General features: G+C 34.4%; 1 pseudogene; it reads left to right on the forward strand.

Annotated features, from left to right (window-relative positions):
* Positions 1-1,314: 1,314 nt before the first annotated feature.
* LOC138322497 (solute carrier family 23 member 1-like) lies at positions 1,315-21,010 on the forward strand (annotated as a pseudogene).
* The last annotated feature ends 963 nt before the right edge of the window (positions 21,011-21,973 follow it).

Below are 21,973 nucleotides of genomic sequence, written 5' to 3' on the forward strand. Positions count from 1 at the left end.
ACACCAGTAGGACATTTGGGACAATCAAGCACTTTTCATACTATCCTCGACGAAAGAGTTGACAATCACTCAAACATAGAATGACGGAGGTTCATCTTTTATTATATTTTCTGCACCTGATAACACCTTGTTAACACTTCACCTGCTTTTCTCAAATTTAATTTATACAGCGTATAGCAATGGGGTTGTCAACAAAAGAATTTATCAAAAATTGCCACTATTCATTGACAAATTTACATATGAAAATACATAAAAAAACCAATACTAAGCAAATGCATTATGTCATATGGGTGGCATACATGTATATATATCGCACTCTGTGATAGGAATTAATCTGTGTTTGATAGGTTTGATGTGATTGGGTTAATGTCATATTAAATGTTAGGTCATGTTAGGACGTGCCATGCTTAGGATATGGAGGAAAGCTGGAGAAAAACCACCGGCCTATGGAGAGTACCTGACAAATGTCCCAGATGGGATTTGAACTTGCGACCCAGAGGTGGACAGACGTATGTTGGCAATACGTCGGGACTTCCTACGCACTCGGCACCGCGGTCCCAACAATTTAAAAATGCTCCACCGCTGACAAATCTTTTTGTTATTTACTCTATCAAAAACTGCAGCAGACTATTTAGTATTTTTCTTCAGTTACAAAAGTTACTTACTTTACATCAATGCCACCATGGAAAAGTTTGAGCTTTTATATTAATTCAAGAAAAATATATTAAAAATGATTAATTGCATCCCGAAAAAAATCCGTGGAACTTTGTCCTATGTGGAATGAATTACTGATAGTGCATGCGCCAAAAGCAAAATAAATTATTTTATCGTTCATGCTCTGTCGGCGGTGGAGCTTTATGTACATTGATAATATTGCTGTACTACATGTCATGATGAAAATATGAGGTATTTAGCAAAAAGTATTCATTGTGTCTGCTTTTAGGGGATAAGCAGACGATTAAAACGGTTTAATTCTGCTTATGATATGGCTACTAGAATCTATATTATATCGTTGTCAGTTTAAATTGTATTTTTGTTATATGTTTTGGCATGGTATCACCCTTCACGTCATGGAAAATGCACCACAGTCTGAGATGGTGCAGCAAAACATGTTTTATTTAAGCATTAAATCATGAAAGTCCTTGTCAATATTCCAAAAATTCGAAAATTAATTCATAAAGCAGAGAGTGATACTTTTTGCTTGTTCACATTTACCCTTCTCTAATTATCAGTAAAGTATATCATTAACATCGCTTATTTTAGAAGTATTACGTGAATTTAAAGAAAATTATGTTAAAGTTCCACGAAACAAGCGATAATCTATATAAATAAATTGTTATTGTGACCTCATTCGATAGTATTCAATATAGCTGGTGACATTTTGGCTTATGCAGGATCAGGAAGTTATTAAAATTAAGACCGCATATGATTTAAATTATGCAGATTTTTTTAAGCGGGCTAGAGGTTTTATGAAGTGTGCCATTGCAGCTTGAGCCCTTCCACTGCGCTGACTGCCGGACCGTCTAAACAGCTCGGACATCCCTAATCCAGCCAGGTAATGTATGCTTTCTGTTACATCTTTCTGAAGGGTTAATGAATCAGTATATCTCCCAATGTTACGAACTCATAGTAGAGGTACTTTATCGTTAAAAATGTAAAGAATCGAAAAAGTTAGAAAATGATATAAATGTAAAAATAAAAAATAAATGGCATGCTGATGATTTTTCACTGAATTAATCTATCTATTTTTTGATGATTGGCCCAATATCACAATACTTGATATTATCATAGCGTATATTATAAAACATATCGGAAATGGTAGTACAAGAGTTTGTACTTTTTAATTTTAATGTATTGACTTTTACTGGAATTTGAAGGAACATTTTAGTTTATTTAAAAACATTTATATCTTTTAAACAGTTTAATGTCTATAAAAAGCCAATTATTTAATGTAAGGATTAACTTGAATAGATTTTTTATGTTATGGAGATATAACACAAAAATCTGAGTGTACTCTAAATAAACCGCGAAGCGGTTTATGATGAGAGTACACTCAGATTTTTGTGTTATATCTCCATAACATAAAAAATCTATTCAAATTAATCCTTATAATTCAATTTACTAAAGATAATCATTTCAACATTTAAAATTCATTTTGGGACTCTTTTGTCTTTGAAATTATTACGCCGTCATCTCAGCCAATCAGAAGCGACGTTACAAACGGCGACGGCATTTTTTCCTTTATGGGCTGATAAAGTAAATTTTTAAACCAATGGAAATGCTCGTAACAAGTAAAAAGCCAATTATTAAATGTTAGTATTAAGGTAAAATCGCAAAAGAGGAGAATTAATGTTTTTATCTCGATGTATGTTGGAGGAGGAGTATAATATTCTATAAATCACTGATATAAAAATGACGGTTTAAGTAGTATTCATACAAGTGCCTTCCAAAACCACTTTTCCCGACTTCAAAGAATTAAAATTATTTTGCATTTAACGAAGAGACAAAGCAGTAGCGAAATATAACGTGCGAGAAAACAGTAGTAATGTCTGCATAAATTTCGACCATAACTAGATGTACATAGCACGCTATGTTAAACTTGTATTTATGTGTTTTTGTATGCTTCAAGGTAATGCTAATTATGTCCATATATTTAATAAATATTTGTTTTCATAATGTTAATTATGTTTATTATATGGTGCATTCTTTTAAAAACTCCAATGATTAATTGAGTCTTTGGAAACACTTTACAAACATTTTGCTTGGTCCACTTAACATAGACCCCATCTTCCTATCTTTAAAGGTGCGTCATCTTGAAAGATGTTGTAATCACAGCACAGGTTCACGTTCGGGCGATTTTGTAGTTGTCCGTCAAAAAAACTTACTAACTCAGTTTTCTGTTAATTTTTCACGAGGTTATTTTTTCAAAAGAATCTCAGACTGATAATCCGAGAACGTATGTAGAAATAATACCTATCTATAAAGGAATATTTGCTGTGTCAATTTGACTTTGACTGTATGTTATTATATTCTTATAGATTATTTTTGTTTTCTATTCCGTTTTTGTATTGTTGTGTATTTTTGTTTTGTTTTCTTGTTTTGTTTCTGGTTTTGTCATTTCAGAATAACCTTACTTGCAGTATATTCATATCCCTGAAAGGTATAAATTGATATAAAGTTCAATAGTAAATGTGTCGAATTTATGAATATTGTATTGAAGAGCTTTTTCTTTGTTCTTTTTTGAAGGACATATTTAATGATATGACATTGATATAGTTCTATGTTAGGGAAACAATACATATTTCCGTATATCAATGTATTCCATATTTCTATTTGCGCTAAAATGAATACTGATTGCACATTTTGTAGGGATTTTTAACAATTTTGAATTTTAAACGAAGATACGAAATGTAATAAAATCATTCAATCGCTGTACGACAAAAATATCAATAAAATATACGACATCAAAGAGGATTTATACTGAATTTTATTTGCTTTTAAGCCTATATAGTTTTGATTATGCTGGAATAAATGCAGGAATTTCAGGCATACGATGATTTGCACAAAGTAGTGCATTAATTACTTTTGTTTGAATTTACCTACCTATCTACAACTTCAAATGATCAAAATTCAACTAGACATGCAAATTATATCTACATTGTATTTTTTATATACACACTTGAAAAAGACTTATCATACCAAAAATGTACTCGTATGATTTATTTTTAGTTCTATTTATACAAAATGGAGATTTCGACTGATCTGAATACATTTCTTACTCCGATCTAGGGGTCGACCTGTAAACTTAACGTCAACTACGACCACATTAACGTCTATCCTAATTTCTTGGTGAAAACATAAATCAATTAGAATAGACGCATGCTTAAATGATCCCAACATATGGAGCAATAAACTGAATTATGTAAAACTGCACTAACTTGCTATGATATGTATCTTTTCATATCTATGTAATGGTTAGTCAGAACGTTCAGCTATTGTCTGAGGAGGTTACCATTGTAATCTCGTACAGTATACTGCCTTTTAGACAAGCCCTCGAAAACTAAATGTTTAAAGCAGCTTGTTTTTGTGCTAAGCAGGGTTAGTGCAGACAAAAAAATCATCAGTTGCAAATGTGTCTCACTTATGATTATGAAACACGTCATTCTGAAATGATAAGACTATAAGAATATAAATGCATGATAATCTTATATTGATGACGTACACTTTTTGTGCCAAAATTACGTTGGGGATTTATGTGAAATGACATGAAAATTAGCATGGGAGGTCATCCTAAAAATCTAAAGGGGTTAAAATCTCTACAGATATTCGACACTGAAGAATATAAAACATCACCAAAGAAAAGTCAAAATAAATAAATGAATTTGATTTACGTTCTTGTATACAATATTCGAACCTCCTTATTAGAAAAATTGTCATGAAAAGTGGTCTCTTAAAACGTATTTGGGTTTTTGTTGAATAGTTAGCGTGAGTATTGCAAAAACATGGTAAAACGTGATAATTATGTATAGAAACGGTGCTTGGAAATAACGAAAATAAGTAAGCATTTGTAAAAAATATATATATATATTGATCAACCGTCAGAAATTTAGGCCAAAAAAAACAACAGGATTGAGTTACATTCATCCTAATATTACAAAAAACATAATTTTATGAATTTATCTATTTTCTGCAAACAAATTTGCACGGATGATATATTTCAAGCTCAAATATCTCAAAACTCAAAAAGTATTTCATGAACACCCATTTTTTTATAGATTTGAAATCTGCATGAAAAATTGCAGGAAATTAAGACCTGTTAAAATAATGACATGGATTTTCCAAAAAATATGGAGTAAGCTATAGTCCGAAAAAAAATTTACGTAAACAATTTGAAGATCCAATATGGGGGTTTCGAGATTCGAAAACGATGTGATTTAAGTTCAATTTACCGTCGAATAATCCCACCTGCCAGTAATGATGACGTCAAAAGAATGACATCAAAATTAATAAAAGGTTGGGTTAAACGACGGGAAATTGTACTTTAACCATTTGGTTTTTTTTATCTCAAAATAATTGTATTCTGCGAGAAGATAGGATAGGACGACGTTATCTTTTGCGAGCAGCTAAACGATGACGATCTTTATTTGAACATGCTTAGCTGTTCCTAATTACTAATTTCGAAAAAAAAAATCAAAAAAAAAAAAATCAACAACAACAAAGAAATAAGTACATGTAATATAGACTTATCCTGGAAAGCACAGGGTCAAAGGTTGTTTTTTTTTTAAATTGGGAGTTGTCATATGCGTCCTAAATGACACTGAAGAGCTATGCTGCTAGAATAAACTTTCTCTAATCTTTTCTACTGATGTGAACTAGAAACTGAATTTGAGTTATCTTCTAGTTTTTTTCTATATAACAATGTGAGTTTCTGTTTTATGTGTGTGTTGATAAATAAGAGGACTGTCCCATAATAATTTATGAATAATGTATTCTAATCAGAGCAAGTCATGTCTAGTTTTGTGTCGAATGACATACTATATATGTTGTATGGAGGTCAAACCTGTCGTGAAATACTTTTACATATTGTACATTTACTTAAGTCTTAAATCTGATGATTTCAAAAGGCCTACACTTCACAAAGGGCACATCTAAAGGATTAGATAATTACTTTATTCGTTTGTTTACTTCATAAAATAAGTGAGTGGATTCCATTGAAAATCAATATTACAAAATATAAATACATGTAGCATAAATATCTATTGTTCAAATCAAAGCAGAATCACTTCTATCTTGTTAATGCTTACCTTTTTTTGTGGTTCTAATACAACAAATGCTAGGTTATTAAGAAAGTTGGGGAATGGCGCTATTGCAAGGTATTCATACATGATTGATCAAAAATGGTTTACGTCTTGACAGAAAATTGTCTTTGAACGCCATTTTAAAAATCGTTGAGGTCTTCAATATTTACAAGATACAGTAGAACCGTTTATTTTCATTGCGATTTCGCGGAACATTACTATGATCGCGAAAATGCGATCCAAGAAATGTAAATAAATGGTTGAATTATACTTGTATAAACCTTCGAAGCAAGATCACGAAAATTTAAAACCGGTTGAATTTAAATTTCTCGTTTTTAGATCAAATCGCAAAAAATGACCCGCGAAAGTAACCGACCTGAGGTATCAGGAATGTTAAATCTGTGATCTATTGTAATGACTAATACGTATATTGGAGTAGATCATAACCATATCCTAAACCAAATTGGCGGTGATAACAATGATTTGCGCCCAGGAGTCTTAGGAGTCTTGAAAATATTGTTACTGGTATATTACAATTTTGTAGATGTGTTTGAATAAGAGCATTTCCCTTGATTAGTCCCATCACATTGGTGTAATTGTGTATTTATAATTGCACAGAAAGTATAATTATTACTGCATGAACCGACGGTTAGGAAACAAGGAAAAAGATATTTTTCTACTGAAAGAAACATATTTTTTTTATCTTTAGTGTTAATCTTAACGTGAATGTTTATTTTCAAGTATGCGAAAATATTTTATTTTTAACACTTTTATGACTTCAAAACACAAAATGTTATTTCAATTTACTCGAAAAAAAACCGCATAAAATTTATTGCTTCAGATAAAACATTCAAAGCAAACTGCAAGTTGATTCTATGCACACGTGGTGCAGTGCTTTTGTTCACTGCAATTTCATAAGGTACTGAATTTAGGCAAAAAGCTACTGATCCAGTAGAATGCCTACATACCATATATTGTATCATCACATATACTTCAAAACCTAGTACCCCGAATAGTTACTCATTATTGTTATTCATATCTAAAAAAAACAGTGAATATATCAAATTATACACCGTGACATTTGTAGAACCTTTTACATATAGAATCATTGGAAGTACACTTGAACGGATCTGCTAAGGTAAGACACTTTTTCTGTAGGATTATTTATTATCATTAGAATTAATAAAAAATTAAAACTGGAAGTTTAATGTACATACCGTAAACGTATATACATGAGCGGTAATCAAAATTTTAAAAGTGCTTTTTATTTTCCGGTAGAAAATTTTGAAAAAATTTCTTTCATTAATTGCATTTTTGTATGTCGTTAATAAAGCGATAACTGCGCCCATGCGAATATGTGTATGAATCTATCGTTGCGCTACATGTTCAAAATCAATTTTATGCTAAAGTACAAAAATAGGTACGTATACATAGGTTTAAGTAAATTGAAAGTATTTTACATCTGGTACATGGCTGAATGAATGCGTTGATTTCGAGATACCAAAATGACGTGGGTGAAGTGCAATATACCGTCGGTAAGTCCCTGCTTCCGGTTACGTCATAATCAATGGAAAGTGGGACTAATCAAAGTTTAATCGTAATTTACCCATTTTATGCATTTCGAGACTCCCGTGTTTATTGGTTTTTGTAACAAAAATTGAATTGATATTTTTTTTTTAAATTTTACCACTTATTTCATATTTTGAAAAACCGATTGTGAATATATTTACATGAGCATATCAAATCGGTACGGAAGTTTCGAGATGCTAAAATGACGTGGGTAAATTGCGATTTACAGTCGATTAGTTCAACCTTCCAGTGAGTATGACGTCACAAAAATCACGTCATAATCATTGGATGGAGGACTAATCAACTGTAAATTGTATTTTACCCACGTCGTTTTGGAATCTCAAAACTTCCGTTATTTCAATGGTAATTTCAGCGTTTTCTCATTTGACTATAGTCACAACATTTTCTCTTCTCAACTTTATAGCCTTTAAGTTTAATCTGTGGAATTGTTTATATCAACCCTTGCGATATCGATAGGCCTAGGACTCGCGAATTGAACACCCCACTTCAATCCCCAAAGAGGAGATCACAATAGGTGACTAAATATAGAATGTTATTGGTCCATTTCTTTGTTATTGCATTTATATTTCTAACCATATCTTTCCATTGATAGCCTTTAATGTTTGACGTTTATGTTGATTGTTATCGTGTGGGAAAAAATAATAATCGAACTATATATACAATCAAACCTGTCTATGTTGATGTTAAATATTTCATTACAATTTACGTTCTTAAATTTCTTCACGAAAATTATTGGACTATTTCAATAGTATCAGTGTCATAAAAGACACATCCCTAACAATTGACCTTGAAATAATGAAAAAAGAGATTTGGATAATCCTTTTTCTTGAACACTTTCAGAAATCTGGTAAAAAATGTTTTTAAATGACAAAGCAGAGTTCCAGTACCGTATAACATTAACTATTCGTTGGTACGTTCTTTCAAGTCAACTCGAGGGTAGAAATATTGGTGATTCGCCGATAAAACAAATACGTTTGCAGTAATACGATGCATAATAGTCCCCAATATATCAGCATTCCCTTGACTTTTCGCACATGTATCTATTATAAATCTCCCTTACAGGTACAGGTATGGCGGAACATAAAACGAATGGACATACCTTTACAACAAAGGAGGAGATCCTGTTAATAGAGAACGATGAGAAAAAGAAGTTGGAAATAGTATATGAAATGGAATCGTCTGAAGCCTTACTATACAAAGTCACAGACACGCCGCCAATTTATATGTCTATCTTCTTTGCATTTCAGGTATGCGTACTTCTATGTTTTGGCAAATCATTATTTATACCAAAAATAATTAAAAACACATGAAAAACAAGTGAACCCGATGAACAAAAACTGATCCAAGGTCAATATATGGGTAACGACTCTACGTTAGATACTAACTTTATTAGGAGGATGGTGGGGGGGTGGGGGGTGGGTAGGGGTGGTGAAACACCATCTCCTTCGGATATAAGATATGCGAAATAACGTAAATGCATATGTGTCATTTTTTCGTTTCTCTCCTACTCTTCTTCCTTTAATTCGATATCAATGCAAGATCATGTAGCATTTAATCAAAGCATTAATAGACAAAACTATAACTTTTTCAAACTATTGAAGATTTTTTTATATATAAAAACTTGTCTTGTGTTTCTTGTACAATACGTTTCCCATTCTCATTTTAAGATTAACTTCCTTTAACTACAGGGTATTACTTTTTCTCTTTCCTGACGTATTATAGATGTCAATATTCTGTACATAATCAAACATAAGTCTATATAATGGTTTGGTTGATTAACACCTCCGTCCGCTAAAAATAAAAAAAATAATGATAATAAAAAAGAAATGACAAACAAAACAAAACATAACGATATTACAAAGGGCATCAAGCATTAAACGATGTCCATTACTGTAAAATGTACGTTGTAGACAAACAATTAATACAATCAATGTTTGGTTTGGTTTTATCTACAGCAAGCACTCTTGTCCCTATCAGGGTCGTTGGCTATTTCCACCTTCGTTGCGGATGTAGCGTGTGCCTCAGACTTCCCCGATATAAAGACAGACCTGCTCAGTTCTACAATGTTCATGAATGGCATCACAACGCTCCTACAGGTTACGCTGGGTATCAGGTATTTCTGGTGACATTAAATCAGTCTTAGTATGTTACAGAGTTACCTTACCTTCCCAACAGAAGAGCAGAAAAAAAACCTGTAACATGTAAATACATAGCACACGGGTAAACACCAAAATTAAGCTGAAGATTAAAGGCCCATTATTTCCTAAGCATAACATAAAGGTTTCTTAAAATCATTAATAACACCAGAAAATATATATCGATAGCCTATGATGAGGTTACAACATCAAGCATTTGTAACTATTTCCGGCGTAATATATGATAACAGTCATTGATAGTGCGGTATTTAGGACGACGGCGGGAAACATAAGACGACCCACGTTATGAATGATAACATTTTATTTCTTTTAATCGAATTGTTCAGATGGTGATGATAAGTATAGAATTAACGGTTAGTGAATAACTTTTGCGACTCTACAAAATTATCGGTATTGTTTTACATTACCATCTTTAAAATTAAAAGCCGTTTCAAACTTGGTGTCATTTATTTACCCGAGATGACCACATTTTGTACCGTCGTTAATCTTAACATTTTTTTTTCTATTATGTTCTATGTTTCTTTTACCTAAGTTATCCCAGGGTTGTTTTGGTTTTACTTAATATCATGTCCAATAAGTGGTGTCCAATGTTTGTCTCATCAGTTTGATATTCACATTGTGAACCCTCAGTGTTACCGATATAACCATCATTTATGCTGAAATAGTTTTAACTAAGGTTCTCAATATTTATTTGTTTAAATAGTTTTATTAAAGATTTCTCCCATGTTTAGTCCTAGTCTTTTCCTGTGAATCCTCTGTTTGTTCTTAGTTTTTTCTTATAATTCTAAGTTTTGATTCACATTTGTACCTTATAGATGTTCGTACTTGTGTGCCATTAGGTAAACATCATTGATTTGGTATTTTGTTATCCACTCCTATCATGTTTGTTCCCACAGATTACCCCTATTCCAGGGAGCTACTCCGGTGTACGTAATACCTTTACTAGCGTTGCAGCGTCTTAATGCCGACTTTTGTTCTGTCCCAGGTAAGTACCTTCATTAAAAACAGTCTGATATAAATCTATTATTGAAACAGATTTCAAATAACTTCAAAATCAACAGATAAATCTGTACAAAGCACAAAACAACAATGTGTTAATTGTGAAAAAAACTGCTCTTATCACTCAAAGACTAGTATCTCTACGTCAAGTTCGTTTTAGATGATATTTTGCATTGTTTTATATTTGAGTTTGATTATATTCTGTATTTGCATATTACAGAGTTAGTTCCCTTGCGGGTAGGTATCGATTGTTACGTCATTATTTTGTTAGCGCAATTGACGTCATTTCCTCTGAAAAGTATGACGTTACGCTCGTCACGTGATGTCACAATCGATATACATGTAAACCCGTTAACTCTGTTATATGCAATTACAGAATCATTCTTATGTCGTGATATTTCAGAAATACATAGCGGTGTTACCAATGCTAGCCTTAACAGCACTGAAGCTTTTAATATGACATCAAATTTCGTGTTGGAAAGCAAGCGAAATTTTGCGTTCTACAGATTGCGAGAGGTAAATTCATTAAAACAGAAAACTTTCTTATTAATTTTCTTGACATCTTGGATAGCAAATATGTAGACTGGGAATTATTAATGAAAGACAGCATTAAAAATGACTGTATTAATTGACACAAATTAAGGTTCTAATTTATTTCTAATAAGGTGACTTTCTCTTAATGTAGTCAAATTTTTATCTTGAGTTTACGAGATTAACTGATTTGGAAGGAAATTCGTGACAAAACGTGAACATAGTTTGTCGAAAACATAAAATAATAGTGTTTTAGAATGAGAATTTCATAATATGTATATCTTATATTATATATTCGGTCATATTGCGAACAAAATGTCAAATTTTGCATTCATAAATGCATCGTTCGTCAACGCTGCAATGTTTATTAATCCATTACTGTATACATTGCTCCTTATAACTAGTTTAATACTAGTTTCTTTTCCTATGTTTGTCATCCCAAAGTTTATTCTTTATGTCAATTTTTTTCTTAAGATTTCATTTTTCTATTGATATCCACAATTTCTGCATTTTCATATCTATAAATAGATTACAAAATTTATCACCAGTATCTCCAAGAATACATTGAATATCAAGAACGTTCAAGTTTGAAAAAAGTAGAGATATTGATATAATTTTGTGCAAAATATTTCCCCTAATAATACATACAATTTCCGCATTTCAGGTATATAAAAAGATAATTAAAGTATCACCGATATCCCCATGAATATATTGCATATCAAGGAAGTTCCGTTGTAACCGATTTTATATGATCTCACATTAGATTAATATTGTCTCAATATTAAATATCATAGTGACTTCCCTTCGTTTCACTGGTGATAGAGTTACTTCCCTCATCAAAGGGAAGTAACTGAGAAGGGAAGTAACTATGATAGTTCAGAATGTATTGTCTACACTGCAAACAAATAAAGTTGTTGATACAGTTTCAGGGTTCATTGATTCTTGTTGGTCTCGTCCATTGTGTGGTCGGCCTAACTGGTACCGTAGGATTCCTGATGAGGTTTATTGGCCCTGTGACCATAGTGCCTACCATTCTTGTAGGTGGTATATTCATTTCAAGGTCCGCCGGTAAATTTGCCAAAGCACACTGGGGCATCTCTGCTGTGTACGTAAGCATTATCAAATTATGTATTGCTATATTGTACTAAATTAACAAATAACTTTGAAAACGAAAATTGCCGTCTCTAATCGCCTTATATATAAGGCCAAATCACAATAATCATGTTATGTCTGTGTTAACCGAGTGGTCCAGGTTTACGACACATTACGACCAGCACTCCACTTGTAGTTATCGAGTTCGAATCCCACATGTAAAAATATTCCAATTACTGATCTTTAATTTTCTTTTTTTTCCTCCCAGATAACCATTTTCCTTCTCCTTAAATAAGACATAAAACAAATTCAAACCCACACCTAAATATAAGTTACTGTAGGTTTTCACAAATGAACAGTCCGTCAGATTTTCTCATAGGGATATTAAGAAGACAATGATACCTTCTGTCGTATTTTAAAGTACTCAGAACTTGCTATGGTCTACTACAATTCAGGCGCCGGGATACATAGGATAAGATAGATACTTTTGAGAGCGTGACATGATCATGTTTGTTCAGCTCCAGGTAACAATAATATTAATGAGATACATTAACTACATCGACAGACTTAGTTATCCGTGGCGACAATAAGCAAATCAAACAAAGACGCACTGTTCTATACTAATATCAAAAATATACTGTGAACCAATTATCTTTCGCGTGCGATTTACTTTCGCGAATTTTTTGATCCAAGTATTTTCACCAAAGTTTATTTCCTTGATTTATCATTGACATCATTGATAATGATATATTTTTTCCGTCAATTTTTTAAGTATACGAATGCTTATCTTCGCGGACTTGTTTTGATATAAAATTCGCATAATTTAGTAGCCGCGAAAATAGTTGGTTTACAGTAACTTCTGTTTCTTCTGGCACGGAAATGTAAGTTGCATAAAGCGATATAACGCATGTGTTGACCTGATTCGACCTAAAGGCGACTGACATTGGCCTAAAGGTGACCGTTTTCAAAATAGAAAAATACTAATCGTGACCATGCCTGTCAAGATGAAATACAAAACATTTAACCAGGATTAAGGTGTAATGTGTATTAATAAAGATCTGGATGCTCGTTCACGTGAACTGTAGTGTTTATCCATAAATTATAAATGATACGTAAATCAGGTAACTGATACAAAAATGAATCCACTGTAAATCATAATTGCATATAAGTAGGTCACCTTAACTAAAACAATTACCTATTTTGTATTCTGAGTGATCAAAAAGATATTATTCTAAAATCCTTTACATCGTTTGTACAAAAATGGAAATAAAATTTTCTACATGTTTGACACTTTATTCATTTCTTATCGGAACCAAAAGTGTCATAAGTTTGCTTCGTTTCTATCCACCCATTCTTCTGTCCTTGGCATTATCTTGCCAGCACACTGTGTTTAATAGAATAATATAAACTTTATTGATTTTACATCGATTAAGTTATAAAACTTATACAAATTACTCTCGATGACCCGGATGTAAGCGCGCGAGGGATCTTAGTGAGGGAGGAAACCGGAGAGTCCGGAGAAAACCCACGTGATCGGGCAGGTGACCCCTAACCTTTTCACGTCCGTGCCGGGCATTGAAACCCGGCCGGCTAGGTAAAAGGTGGGTGGCTTAACCGCTACACCACACAATCACCTATGTTTAATACAATACTATACCTGTTGTATTGTTCCATCAAGATGAAGGGGTATGTCGAGAAGCGAACCTAACTAGGACACTGAAGCCTACATTTTGAGCTTATGCTTCCATTTAAGTAAAAGTTAGTTCGGAAACTTTATTATACATCAAAACTCACTGGACACATAAGTGTCGTGTATTTATGAGTCTATCTAGATATAGGTGGTGCCAAATACGAAAACCAAGTACCGTAAACTACATCTTGAACTTTGATCTATAAGCCAGAAATGAACTTATGCGGACTCTCTCGATCTTACTACGAGGCACCAAAAGTGCATTCTGTGGATCCACCATCCCTCTTGTTTTTGTTGTTGTTGGTTTTTTTTTCAATTTGTTTTTTGTTTTTTTCGTGTTGACAATCTAACTGGTATTGAGATTTTTTTCAAAAATGTATCTTGTACTAGTAACGGTGACGTACGTGTTTTCCTGATGACAGGATATGTGTGTGAAGAATATGCTATCTGTCAAATGCAACGACAAGTTTCTGCAATAACGATGGAATAATATATTATGACACGTTGAATTATTAAATATGCTTATCAACGTAAGAAAGGTTGAGTTTGTAACCTCTTTAGGGCCATGTGTTTTAAAATAAAAAAAAATAAAAAAAATTGATTTAATTATATCTGTTCCCCTCTTCTCTATAGTAACGGTATCTAAGAGTTCATCACAATTCGTTTCAATTTCTCTAATGTTAAACCAGAAACATTTTGAGGACTTGATACAGATGTATCGAGTATGTATTTCTTAATAGACTGATGACCTCAATGTTATCTACATAACAGCAACATGGCCACAGTTAATCATTTTGTGTTTTAATTTAAAAAGAGTATTTGGCCATTGTTCATTGCAAGTATGTATGGTAGGAGATATCTCAGAGGAATCTTGGTGCCCTCCGTTATATATTCTATAATTCAATCAATCGTACAGATCTCTTATTTGTATAACAGTAGCATGACCACTCTCATCCAATTTGTGTTTGAATACTTAAAAATGAAATGGATATAGGAAAACTAAGAAGCAAGCTGAAAAAGACTAATTTTAAGAAGACCACTTAAGTGCTTTCTAAGTATCAAATTGTAAGTTAGCTGATTATTAGTCATGGAGTTTCCTGATCATCCACAACACTCTCAAGGAACCAAAAGGAATTAATATACATAATATATGTATAAGAAATCTCAGACATCCTTCATTATTTTTACAAAAAAACGTGGCGTTTTAAATTGCAACAATCCCAGATCTTGTTTTCTTATAAACCCATTAATGTTTCCATGACGAGCCTACGTATGACATTTGAAACAGATCCCTTCCGTACTTTCTGAGAAATAGCGGTTACAACCTTCAGCTATCACATAAACTTTAGAACACATCAATATATCTTATAATCTCATTGTAATTTATAATAAAATGATATCATTATTTCAACGTAGACGGATTTACACATAATATTGATTAATAATAACAATTTTCTTTTTAATATTTGAAATGAAATTTACAAAAAACCTATGAATATGTATAATCCCTTTTCCTTTCTCCCATTTGGAGTTTGTGGTCAGAAAATGAAATAATATTATCTTAGAAATAATTAAACGATATATAAACTCGGAGGACGAGATATTCTAATGTACAGCCTAGTCCAAGGATACATATTACTCCCATAACATATATAGACACTAAACTATAACAATGTTTTCCATATTTAGCATGTATGATGCACTGTGTTAATGTGATATTATATGATACATTGTACATCACCTTCTTTTACTCCATAGCACAGTTTAATAAGTATTCTTTAACTTAATAATGCTCCACCACCGACAGAACAGAAAGATACTCATCATCTGAACAATAATTGATCCTTACTCATGTAAACGTTTCTCTTTTTAACACGAACATAATTTGAAATGATTTATTTTGCTTTTGGTGGAGGCAGAATCAGCATTTCATTCCATATAGGACATAGTGCCATGGACATTTTTTCGGGACGCAATTAATTGTTTTTAATGTTTTATCCTGATGTAAATTAAGAAGCTCAAACTTCTCAAAGGTGATAATGGTGTAAAGTAAATAACTTTTGTAATTGAAGAAAAATACTAATCTGTTTGCACATGTTTTTGAAAGAGAACCATTACTAGCGACCATTTATAACGTTATCATACGTTAACTTGAATACTAAAATTACAGTATTCCCCATATATGTTGAGTGTATTCATCAGTGTTGCCTATCAGAGTTGTACTCAAACATTAAAATGTTCATGACAAAACATTGAGCTCTTATAAATTAACACATGCGATAAGTCATGCAATGCTAATATAATATGGTTTGATGTACATATGTTTCATTGGTAAGGTATTTAAGCATTATTCTCAAAAAAATGGAAGGACATTCTTCCTAAGATGAAGTTCCATGAGAGACATTTGTTGAGGGTTATTTAGCTTTATACCACGATGTTTCTGTTCCTCTGTTACAGGACTGCCATCACCTCAGTAATCCTGTCTCTGTATCTCAGTAAGCTAAACATGCCGTGTCCTGCCTGGTCTAAGAAAAAAGGCTTCCACGTCGTCCGGTATCCTTTACACCGGGTTTTCGCAGTATGTTTATCTTAAGGCTATGAAAATGGGGGTGGGGATGGTGGTAGATGTGCGCCGAAAGCAGAGAAGTTTCGATTTGGGTTCGGGAGTGTCACCCCAAGGAAAGTTTTTGATAGCGGAAAGTTATTTAAAATTGACTTGGATATGATGTCTAAATGTTGGTATTGTCTTGTAAAAACATGTTTTTGAAAATGAATTCTATAATGATTAATAATGGTTGACGAAATTTGATTTACCTTGTCTTTATAATGATTTAGTGTCATTTAAGCCCAATTTCATTTTCCTTATTATGCTTTTTAGCGGATTATGTGGAATTTTATTTTCTTTGTTTATATACTTTGTTTATATTAAATTAGCGCCCCACGAAACTAATCGATATATTTGATACAGATCCTAATCGGTATGATGGTTGGTTGGATCATGGCGGCCATCATGACACATGCTGGAGCCCTCACAGATAATCCTAAGGATGCAGAATAATTAGCTAGAACGGACGCTCGAGCCGGGATCATCCGGAACGCCACGTGGTTCCGTGTGCCCTATCCCAGTATTAATTCCATTGATCATTAGCGATATATTATTTAATTTCTAAAATTAAGATTGGGGTTTTTATATTTTACAAATTAAAATGAATCCATATATATATGTGTGCGTTGAAAGATAGATTTCCGTTAGTTAAATTATAATAAAATGGTTGAATGTAATAAAAAAAATGTCATAAAGTGTATTTTGTGATTAAGGCATCAATCCGCATTATGTTTATACCTAAAAAGAAATTTCTTATTTTCTATTTTATTAGGTCAGTTTGGAGCTCCAAACGTCAATGTGGGCTTTTTTGTCGCTTTCCTGATTGGAACAATAGTATCAATCTTAGATTCCATTGGCGATTATAACGCATGCGCACGTACATGTAACGTGCCACCTCCGGCTCCACATAGTATTAACAGAGGAATTGCTATTGAGGGATTCTGTAGCGCTCTTTCAGGTGCCGTCGGGTGTGGCCACGCAACAAGTACAATAGGCGCTAATATAGGAGCTGTCGGCGTCACCAGGGTACGTTAACCAATATTTACAAACCAATTATTATTACCATGGTTTGTAGATCGTGAAGTTAATATCATTGAATATCTGCAGACCAATTCCAGCTTATTATCATAGAAAATGTGACTTCCAAAAGTGGATTTGCATACGACAGTAAAATATTATCATATAAGTCGTTGACGAGATATGCAATTACTAAAATTGACAATTATTTCTATAGATATTTCGGGGGTAAACTTTAAAGTATTGTTATCTTTAAAAGTAGTATATTTGATTGATTAAAAACATTTACATAGTAATAAAAAATTACACAAAAATAGAAATAAAATGCAGAAAGAAGCCAATAATTTAAATGATTACATTGACGTCTCTAGCATTTAATTCCTGAAATAGTGAAATGCATGTAAAATTGGTGCTTTGGGTACTGCATCTGTTGTCCAAAAGAGACCAAGGGAACAATTTTATTCAAATATAATTTCAATGGTAAGAAGTTAAGAGCAGAAATTTCTTGATTATATAACACAAAGTTGTTGTTTTGGAGCAGGTGGCTAGTCGGAATGTGTTTTTGTGGGTTGGCGTGATCTACATGATATTTGGCGTAGTGGGTAAGGTGTCTGCCGTCTTCATTACGATGCCCTATCCAGTCCTAGGGGGCGCTATGATCATCATGTATGGCATGTTTAACGGGATCATACTGTCCAACTTACATGCTGTATCACTGTCCTCAACAAGGAACGTAGCCATCATTGGTATAGCCATTCTGGTCGGTCTCATGATCCCTGATTGGTTGGAAAAGAATCCCGGGGACATCAACACAGGTAAAATTTGATGTCGAAATATCTGAGATTGTATACATTAAGCTTTAAATACTGCATAACATCGTCGTGTCGTTGCTTTCATGTCTGCTGTGAGACCGCAAATATAAAAAATGATGAATATATTATAATCATTATTGCTCCAAAAGCTAATCATGAATATTTCTTCCCACGAAATAGTATCAAAACTCCACACCACGACAAAAAAATGCACACGAAAATTTCATCTTAAACATTATACTAAAGAGTTTTAACATTCATTTGCTTGTCGCCATTTTAGTTTACATTTTTTTGTAATTTATCGTCATTGATATCGCTAGTTGGAGGTAAATTTGGGGAAATTAATCGTGAACAAATTTTGATTGAAAAGTCGAGAGGTAAGCATATGATTAACGAATGGAACTTTTGATTCTACGAACAGGGCATTCTCGATACTCTTGCGGTTACTTTCACTGTTGTTATATCCACCTATGGACTATCTCATAGTAAAACTGGAGGCATTTCAAGAGAAACAAGAGGCCCAGAGGGCCTGTATCGCTCACCTGGTTTGTAATGCCAAGTAATGTTCTAAATACAGGTTCATTGTTTCTTTTCTGAAGGAATTCGAATATTTACCTCTATTTATCCTATTGGGCCCCCGCCCCTCCTGCCCCCGGGGGGTCAGAGCCAAACTTTATACAAGTTCTGTTCCCCTTCCCCCAAGGATGTTCCCCCAAGGATGTTTGTGGCCAAATTTGGTTACAATCCATGCAGAACTCTAGGACAAGTAGCGATTTATAGGATTTACCTCTATTTCCCCTATTGGGCCCCGCCCCTCCTGCCCCCGGGGGGTCAGAGCCAAACTTTATACAAGTTCTGTTCCCCTTCCCCCAAGGATGTTTGTGGCCAAATTTGGTTACAATCCATGCAGAACTCTAGGACAAGTAGCGATTTATAGGATTTACCTCTATTTCCCCTATTGGGCCCCGCCCCTCCTGCCCCCGGGGGGTCAGAGCCTAACTTTATACAAGTTCTGTTCCCCTACCCCCAAGGATGTTTGTGGCCAAATTTGGTTACAATCCATGCAGAACTCTAGGACAAGTAGCGATTTATAGGATTTACCTCTATTTCCCCTATTGGGCCCCGCCCCTCCTGCCCCCGGGGGGTCAGAGCCAAACTTTATACAAGTTCTGTTCCCCTTCCCCCAAGGATGTTTGTGGCCAAATTTGGTTACAATCCATGCAGAACTCTAGGACAAGTAGCGATTTATATGATTTACCTCTATTTCCCCTATTGGGCCCCGCCCCTCCTGCCCCCGGGGGGTCAGAGCCAAACTTTATACAAGTTCTGTTCCCCTTCCCCCAAGGATATTTGTGGCCAAATTTGGTTACAATCCATGCAGAACTCTATGACTAGTAGCGATTTAAAGGAAATGTTGACGGACGGACGACGGACGGACGACGGACGGACGACGGACGCCGCGCCATGACATAAGCTCACCGGCCCTTCGGGCCAGGTGAGCTAAAAACACAGGCCTGCAGAGACTTCCTTTGAAGATCAAAGAGAGAGCGACACCCGACTTCAAAGTCACACAGTCAACCACCGTATACTGCTATTCGATTTTTTTATGTACATCAAAGAACAAAATTCAACTAAAATTCTTGTGTCTTATGTTGCCTTCAGTTTTACTATGACATGGTCCAGGGGTGGATATAATGTTAATCACAGTAGCCTCTGGAGCATCGAGGGTGCGAATAGAGAACTGTACTGAACAATCCTTTAATTAGCCATTTATATGACTGGTTATGATCTGGGGCGAGTTTAACGGCCTGCCACATAAATGCAGGTAAGAAAACCTTTACATGAGACGCTTTAAAATCATCAAAATACATCGTAAAACTCATCTCAGCCATTCTAAATCGTAATTTTTTTTCCGGGGGGTCTACCTCCTTAACAACAAAATCTCGCGCTTTCGGGCGCTCGCAAATTCATCAAAACTCATTTAAGCTATTCTAAATCGTACTGTTTTTCCCGGGGGAAGCCCCGAGCCCCCAAACACCAAAATCTCGCGCTTTCGGGCGCTCGCAAAATCGTCAAAATACATTGTAAAACTCATCTCAACCATATTTAATTACAATGTTTTTTCCCGCGGGTCACCCCCAGACCCCTAAAACACCAAATTATCGCGCCTTCGGCGCTCACACGCTAATTTCCTTTTAGCTACCTCACTGTCTATAAATGAGTACAAGGATTATATTTAATGATATATAAAAAAAGTATATAAAGCATATATGGTGGTGTGTTGAATTAATCTCCTCCTGTAGGTGCGGAGCGGGGGTGTTACAGAATATTGAGGACCTTTGCACACCCCCCCCCCCTTACATTTCATCTTCCTACGCCACTGTTGAGGCGTGGTGATATCGTGTGGCAGTGGGCAGATGTTGCAACTAGAGCAAGATGGGGAACAGCTACGGATGAGAGCTTGTACAGAAGGAAGTCCGCCAGATGGAGAGACACACAAGAACGGTCCGGGCAACAAGCTTGACGCAGCAGGGAAGTTGGTTAAATTGGGAAGGAGTACTGGTCAAAAGAAGTTAACATGGAGCGATATCTGGTTTATGGACTCGCAGAAACTGCAGTTCCAGCTGAAGTCAGTATATGATGTTTTGCCATCATCAACAAACTTCGTAACATGGGATATAAGAGGAACCCAATTGCCTGGGGAAAACCAGCAAATGTAGAGCACATCCTGTCTTCATGCTCAGGAACGTTGACGGATGGACGATATATACATGGCGTCACAACAATTCGCTCAGTATTCGCTCAGTTGATATCGTTGGTAAGCTAAGACTAGCTTGTGGAGATGTATTAAAGTTTCTTCAAACAATGACATTGTGTACTCCTAACGCGTACTATTGACTTCCGGTTGCTTAAAATAATGTATATACAGTCATTTCATTAATGTTGAAATCCTTTTCCGTTATTAAGGGAACAGGCGATATATATATAACACATTGTTACATAGTAATGAGATACCGACATATATAAGTGCCAGACACTGATAAAAAACACTGATTAAAAAGTTTCCATGGATTTAGAATATCACAGGGTTTGCTGTCCATTCCTGTGAGTAATTTTTTCACCCCGATTTGTACAATTTTGTCAGAAAGATGGTTGAAATTTTGCTGGGCGGTTTTTCCAGTACTTATTGAGTCTTGACTTGAAGGTGTTAAGAGATGGTGAACACACCACTTCCTCTGGTAGAGAATTCCAGATGTTGATAACTCTGTTGCTGAAGAAGTGGCCTGATTTTCCCAGTCTGAATTGCCTTTTATATAGTTTTCTGGAGTGCCCCCTTGTTGAAGTTCGTCCAATTTCATCGAATAGTGAGTCAACGTTCAGTATGTCCAAATGATTTAGAATTTTGTAGGTTTGGATGATATCTGCGCGTTCTCTACGATATTGAAGTGTTGGTAGACTTAGACTCTTTAAGCGATCTTGGTAGGATAGATGTTTTGAACACGGTATACTTTTTGTTGCTCGTCTTTGTACATTTTCAATGATGGTCATGGTGTTGCGTGTTCCACAATTGGACGAATAAGTGATTTATACAGTGCCAGGAACATTTGAGGGCTCATATATGAGAATGATCTAAACATTAAACCGATGATTTTGTTGGCCTTTGAGCTTGACGAGTTGGCATG

Source organism: Argopecten irradians, chromosome 1 (assembly GCF_041381155.1).
Source record: "Argopecten irradians isolate NY chromosome 1, Ai_NY, whole genome shotgun sequence".
Lineage (NCBI taxonomy): Eukaryota > Metazoa > Mollusca > Bivalvia > Pectinida > Pectinidae > Argopecten > Argopecten irradians.